Source organism: Abramis brama (genome assembly GCF_963993115.1).
Source record: "Abramis brama genome assembly, chromosome: 14".
NCBI classification, from domain to species: Eukaryota; Metazoa; Chordata; class Actinopteri; order Cypriniformes; family Leuciscidae; genus Abramis; species Abramis brama.
The window spans coordinates 24,468,611-24,484,882 of NC_139976.1; the positions used below are offsets into that span (position 1 = coordinate 24,468,611).

A 16,272-nucleotide genomic window follows, 5' to 3' on the forward strand; every position below is an offset into this window, starting at 1 on the left:
TTAAACCGAATAATAACCCATTCAAAACAATACTATATAAGCCAAGGAACCATACTGTAAGTAGGCCTATACAATATACTATCCCCTCGAGTCATTTTCGTATCCATTCAATATTAATTTTAAATAGTCTCTTAAAATTACTCATTGTACAGTTCATCTCTTCACGTAATACATTGACCATATAATATTCCAATTTATAAAAAATGATGAGCTGTTAAATCATGCAGTTTTGGCTAATAAATCATGGACAAACACACTTGAACAGAAACGGTTTTCTTTATTTTTTACATTAGGTTATGTAGGATAGGACATGTTGTATATGGCTTCCGACCAGGATGAAAGGGATCACATTCATCTTCAAGCGTATCTGTAAATAAATAAAGGAATAAAGTTAACCGCGATTGACATTGAGATGTTTTTTTTTTCCATTGCATAATTTCATGATAATTTCTCCATCCCCCGTTAATACCCCGTTACCCATACTTCATTATTTAATTAAGTAGATACATTATTTAAAGATCGTGGATAAATGTTAGGCTACTTCATGTATACTTGCCACATACCGAATTATTTCCAATTCCTCAAAACGTTGTTGCACAATTTTTCCCCGTTGCTTTTATGGACTCTATATGGGCTTCTCCCTTGACTCTACGTCCCCCCGATTGCCTCATAGACGTCTATGCTCATAAAATATTGCCTGCGAGCTTCTCCTCCTGTCCATACGGTAATTTTTTACTGTGCGACAGAGAGTCGCGTGGCTATGACGCAATCATTAGCCTACTTTTACAAAAACTGCTTCTACAGGGCCATAACTTAAGCTACAAGGTAATGGAGCATTTTATACATTGTCGTGTTTCTTTAGAAATAAATAATGGACAAATGGAGTCTTTAAACGCCTCAGATGTGAAGTTATTCGCTGTCAAAGTGACGCCAAAATGAATGGGAGTCAATGGGATGCTAACTGCAGGTGGGGTTCCGTTAGCCAATGGCGGCGTCCGGGGGTACCTTCAAAATAATACAAATCCCTGCCCCCTTGCATCTAGTGTATGACTTTTATTCTATGACTTCGCAAGACGGTGTAATTTACTTCCGGGTAAAGATAGGATCAGTCAAATGAAATACAATAAACGTACAAATAAATATTACAAATTAAAAAACGATCGGAAATGTCGTCCAATTTTCTAATACTATTATTTGATGACAACAATACATTTGGAAAACAAAATACAGCCATTCCTGCTTTTTTTTCTTTTAAACAAAAAACCAAGCTGAATTTTTTTAAATTTCATCTTTCATTCCGAAATAGAATAATGAATGAACGAAAAAGTACACGGCCATCTAGTGGCTTTATCGAATTTCATATTACTTTAATTTTGTTTAGTTTCCAATAGATGGCAGCAACCTTCCACTAAATCATGGCACAGTTTTCATGTAATCATCATGAATGAAATTGCTTTCTTCTGGTGTTAGAAGCTCTATGCACAGCAGGAATGCAATAAAAGGCTTCGCAAATAATCAGGGTATCTTCCGTCCATTTCATTTCCTATTTGAAATGAAATAAGCAGAAACGAGAAATGGCGCCTTTATCCGTTTTTTCGTTTTTTCCAAAAAACGAAAAACGAGATTTCGGCTTGATTTTTCGTTTTTTAGTTCACAGGCAAAAAACGAATAAATTACTTCAAAATTCGTTTTGCACATGTGGACGGTCATGAGGCGCCCCTGTCAGCCGATTGGTCAAGAAAATCTGAGCATGTGACGTCATCGGTAGTTCCCCAGGTTTATTCAACAAAATAATAGTCCTATGGCTCTGCGTACCGCATATTAAACTGTTCAGGGCAGGTCCTGGGCTTACTTATGTGCAACTTAACGCGTTTCAGAGAAATATTTATATATCAGAAATATTAAATATTAATCTGCACCCAGACGGTTTTATTAGCTGTGCGGAGTTAAATCTGTCTGGTGCTGCGCTAGGCAAGCAATGTTCAGTCAAGTGTAGCATACGCAGCTGTCATAACTCTTCTTTTAGACAATACGCTCAGTTTTGGACAAGGGGTGGTTATTGCAAATACTGTAGGTCTAATGCAAAACTGCTGATGGTGGTTGGTACCGCGATGATGGTACATAAAATTGTACTGTAACTGTATCTAATCATAGCCGCGAGAGTGAGACAGCGAGATTATTGACAGGACGATAGCGGAGGAAAAAGCGCAAGATTTTGTTAGTAAAAAAATATTTATTTGTTTAATATAAGTGAGTTTGTCTTTGAAAACAACAACAAAACAGTGAAATAACAGTGTGATCACAAAACTGAGCGTTCGTTTTAAAGGGAAAATTTCCAAATATATTTTATTTATTAGTTATTTATTTGTTAGCCTATGCTGTTGTTATTCCGTCTTAATCGTTTTGTTAATTCAAGTTTAATACTATGCAGGAGTTTTTTTTATTGTAGCCTACTATTTTATTGTTGTTGTGTTTTCATTAAAAAATAACAATGAACCGCATTCGTTTGAAAGGTGAATAGGTCAGGGAACGACAACTGGCGGCGCGCGGCCATGAGATAAGTTGTGTTATCTCATCCGTCTTATTCGCTCTGTTAATAACGAATAGGCTAATGTTAATTAAAATTGTTCAAAGAGTGGAGGAAGATGTTGTCAAACATTAAAAAAATCTAAAATAAGCGCTATATGCTGAACGTACCCTCGTTCACTGTTCGATTTCCTTAGGCTACTTACGGAGCGGGTCAAATTGACAAATTGTTTTTTAACCATTTTTAAAACCGTTTTCTTTTTATAAACAGTATAGGCCTACTGACTTTTTTTGCATAATTTTTTTTTACGTTTTCATTTTTTCTTATACATTTTATGCTTATAACATCATAACTAAACAATTAAATGTAGCTGTATAATAAATGTCAATCTTTGGGAGCTCATTTTTCCTGCTGTCTATGCCAAAGTCTTGTGTCACACTAAGCAAAATTGTGGGAAAGCTCATTATTCACTCACATGGGAGTGAGAAACAAAACATAACAAAAACATACATCAAATAAATGTTTTTTTATTTATTTATTGGCTCTGTAAAGCTGCCTTTGAAAATCATAAAAGGTTAAAAGCTAGGTATTTCAGATATCTTGAATATAGAAATGAGAGCTTATTTGTCTGACAAAGATTTTCATCTGTAATTTGCAATTAATTCTGAACAACGTGATTTAGCTTTTTCAAGTGTGTTTGGATAGGGTTAGATCACTTTTAGACACTTGCACTTTAGAACTGGAGTTGAAGTGCCCTGTCATACAAACACATGTGTCCATACAGTTGCTTTTGAATAGCTGAGGGACAAATTGACCCGGGCGGGAACATCACAAATGTGTGGTGTGAAAAGGAACCAAAACGCCTGAAAAATGCTACAAAGTATAATTTTTCTCCCTTGGTCCGGAATGAACGGAACTACAGATGTGAAAGCACCCTAAACGGTTCAAATTGACCCGCAACATAACACAAGGGTTAGGGGTGCTGAGGGGGACCTCTGGCGTGGAGTCCGGAAGAAAAAAAATATGGATGGTAAAAATCAAGTTTAAACAAACTCGTGTTGTGTTTTGGCTATGCATACATATTACGTGTGTTTGTGGTTGTATTTTACGCTGTAGACTACAATTACACTGGGTCACCAACATAGCCCAGCACAGTTTTAACTCCCGCATCCGCATAGTATTAAACCTGTAGCATAAAACAACAGCATTAGGCTAACAAATAAATAAAATATATTTGGAAATTTCCCTTTAAAACGAACGCTCAGTTTTGTGATCACACTGTTATTTCACCGTTTTGTTGTTGTTTTCAAAGGCAAACTCACTTTTATATTAAACAAATAAATATTTCTTTACTAACGAAATCTTGCGCTTTTTCCTCCGCTATCGTCCTGTCAATCATCTCGCTGTCTCACTCTCGCGGCTACAGTTACAGTAGCCTACAATTTTATTTACCATCATCGCGGTACCAACCACCATCAGCAGTTTTGCATTACAGTATTTGCAATAATAACCACCCCTTGTCCAAAACTGAGCGTATTGTCTAAAAGAAGAGTTATGACTGCTGCGTATATGCTACACTCGACTGAACATTGTGCTTCACCCGCTGCGCTGCCTAGCGCAGCACCAGACAGATTTAACTCCGCACAGCTAATAAAACCGTCTGGGTGCAGCAGATTAATATTTAATATTTCTGATATATAAATATTTCTCTGAAACGCGTTAAGTTGCACATAAGTAAGTCCAGGACCTGCCCTGAACAGTTTAATATGCGGTACGCAGAGCCATAGGACTATTATTTTGTTGAATAAACCTAGGGAACTACCGATGACGTCACATGCTCAGATTTTCTTGACCAATCGGCTGACAGGGGCGCCTCATGACCGTCCACATGTGCAAAACGAATTTTGAAGTAATTTATTCGTTTTTTGCCTGTGAACTAAAAAACGAAAAATCAAGCCGAAATCTCGTTTTTCGTTTTTTGGAAAAAACGAAAAAACGGATAAAGGCGCCATTTCTCGTTTCTGCTTATTTCATTTCAAATAGGAAATGAAATGGACGGAAGATACCCTGATTACAATCCGTGTATCATTCGTTCAGTCGTTTTTTTATTTAATATTGAAAGTAGAAAAATGAGAAAACAGTTCATTTTTCGATTTTTCATTTTTTCCCAAAAAACGAAAAACAAGAATTCAGCTTTAGTTTTCGTTTTTCGTTCTGAGGTAGCAAAATTAATAAACAGCTTGATATTCGATTTCTACACATGGGCGGGAATGAAACGCCCCTTTCCTCTGATTTGTCAGCCGAAGATCAAACTGTCCCGTCATCTGGGCTGCGTTCAGCCCCGACAAAACGTTGCACAACGTTTTTTAAACAGAAACGGTGATGCGTTGAACACACTGTTCTGATGACGCAAGAGTTGCAACTATGGCAGCTGAGAAGGCCATTCTTTGTGTTCTTTGTGAAGAATTTTCGGAGCCTGATGAAGTCGGTATAAATATGTGTTTAATACTACAAAATATGCCCGATGTTACAGTTACTGCACTTGCCGCCCAGAACAAAAGAGAACATCCCAATCGAGTGAAGGGATTGCTGAAACTGAAGCACACATCTTACCTAATGCAGACTAAAACACATTTAGCCTCACATACTGACTTTATTTGTAGTTCATACTGTTTTAATACCCTGTATTTTCTTTCTCATTTTTAGGAAAAGCACTTAATTACCATTGTTTATTTCTATACCAAATGTCATACACTTGCAATGAAGCTAAAAATATAAACAACTACATCATTATGTTGATATCCTATATTTTTACAATAAAACTTTCGACAAACATGTCTTCTAATATCCTCAGCTGTTGTGTATACCGAGCTGCATGAACACATTTGTAAATTACTTTCCTTGAACCCATTGTGCGAGTTCACTTTAATACCACGTGCTTTATGTTGCTGCTGATTGGACGGCAGTTCTGACACACCCACCAAACAAGAGAAAACGCATCTCAAACCCCGTTGCACACCGGTGCACGCCGTTTCCAGGAAACATGACGTTCAACCCGGAAACCGTAGCAAAACGTTGCGCACCGTTTTGAACTTGAACGTGCCCCAGTTCTTCCTCAGTTCTGCACTGCAGAATAAGAGTCCTCCGTTGTGCTGATTCTTAACGCTTTTATTGCAACTTTTTAATATTTTTTCCATCAACCAGACTAACGAATGGCTCGACACAACCCGTACTGGGGAATAGATTAGACAGGGCTTTCTTCTTTGTAGACCAGAGTTCTCAAGTGCCAGGGGTTTGCTATTTTCCGAACTGTAAAGTCACGTTTTTTAAATTTATTTTATCATGAACCACGCTGTGTTTTATTCCTAAGTGACTATATAATGCATTTTACTTAAAATAATCTAAATGTTGACTTTCAAAAGTAGGCGCGTCAGAAGGCTATTCACTCTATTTTGGTTCATTTTTGGTGTGCGCCAGAAAGATGTTCAAGGAGTCTGAGACGCAGCGCATCGTGTTGTTTTCTTTATTTTTTAAAGGTCATTTGTAGTCATTTTGAATGTACACAAATAAAAATATAAATTTTACTGCTTCGAATGACAGAGTATTAAAAGACAGAATATTATTCTGTTCCCAGAATATTATTTCCCCTGCTGAGCAACAAATCCAAGTGATGGCGCTGGCGCATTGCTCGCTCACACAACATCTAGGCTATTATCAGTTCACTTCTGGCATTGCTAACTTGACATCGCAGCCTATTCATTATTAAAATAAAACACAGTCAACCAAATATATAAAAATTATTCTGCTTAATTTAATTGGTCTTTTGTACAACATAAAGGCTGTGCTGCACAGTCCTACTTGCTGTTATTCCAAACTCATTTCCCTTGCTGTGAAGATGATGATTTAGCATATACGTGTATATTGGGAATCGACTGAAGTACGAAGCCTTCTTTACATTACTAGTTAGCATCCAAATGTTACATTGCAAATATGGAAACCTTGGACCGAATGAGAGATGCGCGAAACCAATGTCCGTACAGTTTCAGTTTCAATAAAGGACATAATAGGCTATTATTATAAGTTATTAGGTTAGGCTATATTTTTATTATACGGGCTACTTATTTTTCATTCTTGTTGTTTTCTGAATACCATTCATTTAAGGATTTGACAGGCTACAGTAAGGGGAAGTATAATACGCATAGACATATGTTATTAATAGTGTTTATAATGTTAATGTTGTATTTTATTTACGGTCTTTTACACTATTTCTGAATAGGCTAATAATACAATGCGTTTGTTTCCCTCTCAACATGACCGTGCGTTGGGGCTTATTCAGATACAGCACTAGCCTAGAGTACCTTATTGCTTTTTATAAAACTCAAAGCACATCTTTGAGATATAAATTAATACATTTCAGAAGAGTATGTATTTTAATATCTCTGTTGTTCTCTGTTCTCCGGTTGTTAGATTGGAGAACACAACGGAGGACTCTTATTCTGCAGTGCAGAACTGAGGAAAATCTTCGGCTGACAAATCAGAGGAAAGGGGCGTTTCATTCCCGCCCATGTGTAGAAATCGAATATTCAAGCTGTTTATTATTTTTTCTACCTCAGAACGAACTACAAATAAAGTTCTGCACTGCAGAATAAGAGTCCTCCGTTGTGTGGATTCTTAACGCGTTTATTGCAACTTTTTCATATTTTTTTCCATCAACCAGACTAACGAATGGCTCGACACAACCCGTACTGGGGAATAGACTAGACAGGGCTTTCTTCTTTGTAGACCAGAAGTGCCAGGGGTTTGCTATTTTCCTATTTTCCGATCTGTAAAGTCACGTTTTTTTTTTTTATCATGAACCACGCTGTGTTTTATTCCTATGTGACTATATAATGCATTTTACTTAAAATAATCTAAATGTTGACTTTCAAAAGTAGGCGCGTCAGAAGGCTATTCACGCTATTTTGGTTCATTTTTGGTGTGTGCCAGAAAGATGTTCAAGGACACTGAGACGCGCTAAACCAGTGCATCATGTTGTTTTCTTTATTTTTCAAAGGCATGACATTTTGTATTCATTTTGAATGTACACAAATAAAAATATAAATTTTACTGTTTCGAATGACAGAGTATTAAACGACAGAATATTAAGTTATTTCCCCTGCTGAGCAACAAATCCAAGTGATGGCGCTGGCGCATCGCTCGCTCACACAACATCTAGGCTATTATCAGTTCACTTCCGGCATTGCTAACTTGACATCGCAGCCTGTTCATTATTAAAATAAAACACAGTCAACCAAATATATAAAAAGTTATTCTGCTTAATTTAATTGGTCTGTTGTAGGCTACAATATAAAGGATGTGCCGCACAGTCCTACTTGCTGTTATTCCAAACTCATTTCCCTTGCTGTGAAGATGATGATTTAGCTATACGTGTATATTGGGACTCGACTGAAGTATGAAGCCTTCTTTACATTACTAGTTAGCATCCAAATGTTACATTGCAAATATGGAAACTTTGGACCGAATGAGAGATGAGCGAAACCAATGTCCGTACAGTTTCAGTTTCGATTCAAATAAATTTGTTTAGGCTTGGCGTTTAAAATAGGCTAAATGTTGTTTATAATAAAGGACACAATATTATTATAAGCTATTAGGTTATATTTTTATTATACGTGCCTACTTATTTTTCATTCTTGTTGTTTTCTGAATACCATTCATTTAAGGATTTGACATGGGCTACAGTAAGGGGAAGTAAAATACGCATAGACATAGCCTATATGTTATTAATAGTGTTTATAATGTTAATGTTGTATTTTATTTACCGGTCTTTTACACTATTTCTGAATAGGCTATAATAAAATGCGTTTGTTTCCCTCTCAACATGAACGGTGCGCTGCGCACAAGCGCACATCTTTGAGATATAAATTAATACATTTTAATAAAACACAAGGCCTACATCATAAATCTCAGAAGAGTATGTATTTTAATATCTCTGTTGTTCTCTGTTCTCCGGTTGTTAGATAGTCAGTCTGAATGACAGTTCATGCATTTACGTTAATATAGGCCTATTATATAGTCAATGCATTATTCTTTTCTTTTTGTATTAGTGTTAAAAATATTTAATTTACAACTAATTATATTGATTTATATCGTCATTTATTATTTAAAAAAAATACGAGGGCGACCATGGTAGGCTAACAGCCGTCATTTACCCTGCATACCCAGCTGATGCAAAGCGTAGGTGAATTTATATCTACACAGAAGAAAGCCCTGTCTAGGCTATTCCCCAGTACGGGTTGTGTCGAATTCGTTAGTCTGGTTGATGGAAAAAATATGAAAAAGTTGCAATAAACGCGTTAAGAATCCACACAACGGAGGACTCTTATTCTGCAGTGCAGAACTGAGGAAGAACAGGGCTGCGTTCAGCCCCGACAAAACGTTGCACAACGTTTTTTAAACCGAAACGGTGATGCGTTGAACACACTGTTCTGATGACGCAAGAGTTGCAACTATGGCAGCTGAGAAGGCCATTCTTTAGCTGTGTCCCAATGTGAAGACTGCATCCTTCGAAGGCTGCGGACTTCAAACGATGCAGCCTATGCGTCCTCCGAACGACGCTCCATGTAGCCTTCGTAGGATTTCCTAATTGTGCAGCCAGGTGTTCCCGATCACCGCTCCTGGCGCCAAGCAACGGTGCGAGAGTAGCCTATGCTGCCATCCTGATAATTCATTTGATATAATTGAGTAAACAGCTATGGAGCCAGAATTGGCTATTGTCATTTTTATGTTTTATATTTTACTGGAGGACATGGTATTAAGGATGTTTCAGGTCATGTACTTTCGGCTTAGCCGAAGATTCAAATGTTCATTTATATCTTACCTTGATGCGATTTTGTAGGCTAGTGTATTCTTTTTTTAATTATGCACATAAATGGACCTTGGTAAATATATTTACACAGGTTTTCAACCCTATTTGAATATAAAACTCAGTTGAATATAAAAAGTCTAGTGCGAATGCTCTTCATCGGCAGCTGTCAGTCACTGTTGCTAGGCGACAAGAACAATCCGAGCGCTTCAGATGCGCCGTTTGATATGGGACGGGGCTGTAGTTAGCAACAATTTGTTAATATTGTGACAATAGGCCTACATTTACTTTCATTTTCAAAATAACCAGTGGTGGTATGTAAGGAACTACATCGTTAATACTCGAAGTGATTTTCCCACACAGGACAGCAACACTACAAAATTATGTTATTTTACAATATGCATTGTTTTACAATAAACTACACAAAAGTATATAGTTTAAATGTATCAAGTCAACCTTGAAAATATTCAGAAGTAAAATGCAACATATGCAGTAATATAAAAGCAGAACCATCATACAAACCCTGACAAGGTTTTTTTTCCTCTAGAATTCCTTTACTTTTACTCTTGATACCTTAAGTATATTACAGTATGCAAGATAATTTTGCTTAACTAAGGTTTGAAATATATGACTAGTAGTTTTTCCCCAATGCGGTATTAGTGGTTATTAAAAGTACTTTAGTGTAATAAAGTATCTCAATATTTATTCCACGAGTCAGCCCTGCAAACCTGTTGGTAGACAACTTAGTGGATAGTGGAAATATGCAGTCAAACACTCTGGAGAACATCCCAGATGATGTCCCACCAGCAGGAGGCCTTACCAGGGTCTCTACTGTGGAGCCCATCCCAGTCCAGCAGCACACCAGGGTCTCCCACTCAGCTGAATAAAAGTCTTCATCATTTTTTCTTATTTTATGTACTGTAAATTTAAATGTTTATGTTGATTTTGACATGTTTAACGTATGTTGTAAATAGTTTGGGGAAAAACGTTATAGAAGAATTTGTTTCATGTAGAAATTATGACTGTCATTACAAAAATAAACAATGTCCAGAGCAATGAATTCTCTTTTATTTACACATTTAAAGTTGCATAATTTTTTTTTCCTTTTAAAAAAATAAGTGAAAAAAGTTAAAGAATATATATATATATATATATATATATATATATGTTTCTTAATCATTCTTTCAAGAAGAGAAAACAGCCTGTCCATTCTCTCCTGTGCTCTCCTCGCCTCTGCAGTCCCATGTCTTCTCTAATCAAGTCCAAAAACTCGTCCTCTCTGTCTCGCCTTCGTCGTGGTGCTGGTGCTGATGCTGTTGCTCGTGCTGCTGCTGCCCCTGGCTCCCCCCTTCTTGGTCACACACTGCTGAACTCGGCCCTGGTGTGTCCTCAGGGATTGAAGCAATGAGGGTGCAATGCCTCTGTCCCAACATCTCATCCATGAGGACAAACCAGGGCCAAGTTGCAGCAGTGGGTTTCCCACCCACTCCCTCTCCTGTCCCAGGACACGTGCAATCCTAAGGCAGAGCAAATTAACCATGGCTTGTTAACAACAACAGCACAATACATTTCAGCAAAGATGTGATCTCAACTTTCTTACTTTGTATTTTTAAAATCATATTCATGTTCAGAAATCATATTCATGAATACTCAAATTTGGTTAAAACCTTTGTAGACATAGCTTGCATGACAGCACTACAAAAAAACATACTAGTGAAACCCTTATCTACTGCTTTTCTTATTGTTGTGGGCTTTATAGGGTGAGTGATATTTCTTATTTACACAAGTTAGACAGACTAGTGCCAATATTACAATAAAACTTAATTTAATTAATTAATTTATTTTAAATTGCAGTTTAATAAATTGAGCTGTCTGCTCCTTGCTCCCTGAAACAATTATTAAACTATTAGCTCAAGTTTTGCCTCAGACCACCTGACAAATGAAGCCACGCAATGGTGAAGAAGGAGTTAAGGTGAAGTTTATAAGAAAGAAAAACTTGTGGCTTTTAACTGTGGTTTCACTAGCTATTTGAGTAAATGAAAACATAATACTTTCATTTAAATGTGAATTTGCCGTCCACCAGCGAACTCTCGGCCGTCATTTATTTATTTATGCTTTAATAAAAATGCTGTCGTCACCGCCGCGCGATGAATTATGGGGTAGGATAGTCCGCAAAGTGTCCATTTATGTATCCTTCCTTTTACGGGGAAACGAAGGGTGCATTTGGCGTCGCTTTAGCCTTCGTCGCGCCGCGATGACGCAACCGGCCTTCGAATACGGCCTTCGGAGGATGCAGAATTGAATTGGGACAGCCTTCATAGCGCCGCGGTGACGCAATCGGCCTTCAAATGCGACCTCCAAAGTGTGCAGACTTTGAATTGGGACATTCTTCGTCGCTCCGCTGTGACGTTTCGTCGCGCCACTGTGACGCAATCGGTCTTCAAATACGGCCTTCGGAGGATGCAGACTTCACATTGGGACACAGCTTTTGTGTTCTTTGTGAAGAATTTTCAGAGCCTGATGAAGTCGGTATAAATATGTGTTTAATAGCCTACTATATGCCCGATGTTACAGTTACTGCACTTGCCGCCCAGAACAAAAGAGAACATCCCAATCGAGTGAAGGGATTGCTGAAACTGAAATGGAAGCACATCTGACCTAATTCAGACTAAAACATCTATTTAGCCTCACATACTGACTTTATTTGTAGTTCATACTGTTTTAATACCCTGTATTTTCTTTCTCATTTTTAGGAAAAGCACTTAATTCCCAGATAGCAATTACATGTGGGCCACATGTGGGTATTATCTGGCACATATGGCCTAGATGTGGCATGGCTGAACAGATATGGGCCAAATCGTAGCCATATTTGTTTTGCCATAACTTTAAAATCTGCGGGAAATGCTCTCTTGGTTCACAACTGATTTTGAGGTATATGGCCCAGATAACAACGAACACATGAGAACCATATGTGGCTGAGCTATGGCACACAGTGAGAAACACCGACTTGTGGTAAACATTTGGCTTATACGTGGAAAAACACAGGAATCCTGAAATCAAGTGCGGCAAACATCCGCCGTTCCACACCTCAGGTTGCTCTGCATCTTCCCTCCTATTGGTGGAGAGACTAGGGCGCGAGTTTGACTGCGACGCTGGCCAGCTGACGCCATTTACTCTGCTTTCCTCACGACTGTGTACATTCAGGTAAGTGATGTTTTGGCATTTTAAAGTCATATAAATGAAATATGCAGCATTATGTGTCAATATTGCATGTTATTATGCGTTTAGTTATTCGTTCCATCGAGGAAGGGGTTGAACTAGCTAATATTTTCTTCAGTTTACTGCTATAACTTACAATAAAGTTTAATGTTTAACTTAACCGTTAACTTAGGCTATAGCAGTTCGCTGGTTTGCCGTTTTAAATTAAGATGTTTTTGTTTATAAATCAACAGCTCACTGTCGTACACAATAAAATAGTATAGTTTGTCATTGTGTAGTACGTTAGCCTATTTGTGAATTAAGGCGACGCGGTCCAATGTCGGTGTTACTGTTTGTCAGAAAACCTAAATCCTAATTTGTGTTCACAATCATTCAACTAATCATAATAATATAAAAATGCCAAGAATAAACACATTAATACGTGTGCATTATTGTATGTATATTTATTTAACTCTGAAATGATATTCAACCAAGACTTTTTCTCATGACCTTTCCCTCTTTAAAATTAAAGTTGTAATGTTAACGTTAGGCTATTAGTGTCAAGTCACAATACCAAAATTATGACTTTCGATACAATACCTGAACATTAACATGAACTAATAATGAACTGCACTTCTACTGCATATATTAATATGTGTTAATGTTAATTTCAACATTTACTATTCAATATAAAAAAAATATACTTGTTAACTTTAGTATGCACTGTGAACTAACATGAACAAACAAAGAATTGCTGTATTTCTGTTAACTATCAATTAATTGAGCAGCCATTCACTGCCATTATAAAGCTTGGAAGAGGCAGGACATTTTTATAATTACTCTAATTTCTCACGATATAGTTTATATACCATGCTATGGTATACTGTCATACCACCCAGCCCTAATGTGTGGTATGGGTGGGGCAATGACAATAATTTCCATATTAAAAACCTAGAAAATATGGTTTCAGATGGAGTAAGTAATAGTTTATAGTTCATTTTTGAATATAAAAGCACTTTCATTTTAGGGTGGTCTATTTAAATGCATATTTCAACCACTTACACAATGTTTTTTTTTTCCTATCAGATTACCTATCTGGGTCTGGTTGGTGGCTTTGACCTGAATAACACCGTGTGGAGAGTGCTGAAAGGCACTTTTACAACTGCTGTGGCACGTTATGAATTGGAGAGAAGTCAATGGGAAGATTGGTGTCCAACGCCTGGTCGTAAAGGAAGTTGTCATTGGTGAGACCTTTTTTAGAAGTCACTTTTATTTGTATAGCACTTTGCACAATTCACAACTTTTCAAAACCGCTTTACAGAACATTGTATTTTTATTTCTGTTATCTCAGTATCGAACCAAACAACTTTTTGTCATTACCTGATCACATCCGTGGCTCACTTAAGTGACTGCATTTTTTATTTAGAAGTTTTATGTTTTGTTTTTAAAGAAAGTTATTTTTTATATATTGCGAATCATATTGTTTCAATCATACATTTTAAAGCTGTAATCACAATATAAGATTATCATTCTGTCAAAGTCTCATACCAGCGCATGCCTACAACTATCTGTATTTAGTTCATTATCACTGTGTATTTAAAAGGTTAGTTTACCCAAAAATTAAAATTCTGTCAGTAATTACTCACCCATGTTGTTCCACCCCCGTAAGACCTTCGTTCATCTTCGGAACACAAATTAAGATATATATGATGAAATCTGAGAGCTGTCTCACTCCTCCATAGGCTTCTCTGTTATTGAAACTTGCCAGCCCAGAAAGTTAGTAAAGACATTGTTAAAATAGTCCAAGAATACAGTGGCTGAACCTTAAGTTTATCAAGTGTCGAAAATACTTTTTGTGCGCAAAACAAGCTAAAATAAAGACTTTATTCAACGTAGTGTAACAGCACAGCGCTTCTGTGTTGTACGTCAGAACGTAGGCTCACGATTGGCCAGCATCCCACACATGACCAGCGTCGGCCAATAGTGAGTCTACGCTCTGACGTACAACCCAGAAGTTGGAAAAACTTGAGGGTAATTACAGACAGAATTTTCATTTTGGGGCGAACTAACCCTTTATGTTCCTCCTTGCATTCAGTACTTGGCCCATTATTGTTTGTGTGTTTCTGCTTCCAAATTGTCTCGCATCATTGCAGATTATCTTGAGTTTATTTTGTGTTTGTAAAAACACTTATTTTTGTAGACTCTGTCTTTGGACTAAAACATGACATTAATGCTATCAGTGTTGGTGTGTTTTTACATTAGCGTGTGCATGTCTTTTTTTTAAAAAAGAAGCAGAATACATGCAGTGCTGTAAATTTTAACCGGTTGTTGGTGCAAAAGTATTCTAAAAATCGAAATAATTTGTCATAAGGAATTACGGTATAATTCTGGCCCACATATTGAAAAATACAATTTGCAATTCCTTTTGAAAATTTACTGGAAAAAAACTTTCATACACTGGTAATTCAGAGGTGTTTAATTTGTTAATAATTGCAATTAAAATATTATAGGATATTTACATTAATGATTTTTTTTATTATCCTGCAGCTCTAGCTTCCAGGTTGTATTGCTGCTAACATTATTTAAATTCTTCTTTATTGCAGGTGCAGTCAGGCAGAATCCCCCTTCTGGAAAAGGTCAACACATTGCCGACCCTCATTGGAGACTTCTCTGCACATCAACACACTTCTCAACTCTTTACCTTTCAAGTTTACTTTAACTTTCTCAATTTCTCTTTAAAGTTCTCTTTACCAACTGTGATTTATTTGTATTACTCTCATTGGACTAATTAAACATAACATTAATACAAGCTTTGATTGAGTGTTTTGAACTTTGGTGTAAAAAAATAGCTTTGAATGCTATTTATATTATTAATTTGTATTCTTGAATGTTTTCAACTGAATTCTACTTAAAATAAGTACAACTGAGTAGCTGTAATTCTATGTATTCTTAAATGTTTTCAACTGAATACTACTGTAATTATTAAATTCAACTCTGTTGCTGTAATTATATTTATTTTGATAAATGTTTTCAACTGAATACTACTGTTATTATTCAACTCTTGCTGTAATTATATTTATTTTGATAAATGTTTTCAACTGAATACTACTGTTATTATTCAACTCTTGCTGTAATTATATTTATTTTTATGAAATGTTTTCAACTGAATACTGCTGTAATTAAGTACAACACTTTAGCTGTAATTATTTAAATGCTTGTCAAAATAAATAGTTTTGAGTACATTTGTTGTTGAGTGTTTAATTTACCTGTGAGTTAAGACTTTAAATACTGTCAGCTGCATGTGGGCCACATAAGGGCCGTTAGATTTTAACAGAACTCAACCATACTAAAGTTGCATACCAGGCCCACATATGGGCCACATGAATTTGTAGTATTTGGCTCATGCTTGGTGGAGTTATGGCAGTCCTTTGGTTCAGTTCTGGCAAAGGAGATGTGGGCCATATCTGGGCCGGCAAACACAAACTAATCTGGGCCACAGCTCAGCTGTTTATCTGGCCCACATCTGTGCCAAAGGTAATTTGCTGACTGGGTTACCATTGTTTATTTCTATACCAAATGTCATACACTTGCAATGAAGCTAAAAATATAAACAACTACATCATCATTATGTTGATATCCTATATTTTTACAATAAAACTTACGACAAACATGTCTTATAATATCC

At 36.6% G+C, this 16,272-nt stretch overlaps 2 long non-coding RNA genes across 2 annotated transcripts; one reads left to right on the plus strand and one right to left on the minus strand.

Moving 5' to 3' along the window:
• Positions 1–257: 257 nt before the first annotated feature.
• LOC311096057 lies at positions 258–1,031 on the minus strand. The gene is made up of 2 exons (XR_014608946.1): positions 564–1,031; positions 258–367 (listed from the first exon to the last, which is right to left on the minus strand). It is a non-coding gene; the product is annotated as an uncharacterized lncRNA (long non-coding RNA).
• A 10,827-nt stretch (positions 1,032–11,858) lies between these two features.
• Positions 11,859–16,134, plus strand: LOC311096435. Its single transcript, XR_014609029.1, has 3 exons — positions 11,859–12,593; positions 13,674–13,831; positions 15,191–16,134. It is a non-coding gene; the product is annotated as an uncharacterized lncRNA (long non-coding RNA).
• The last annotated feature ends 138 nt before the right edge of the window (positions 16,135–16,272 follow it).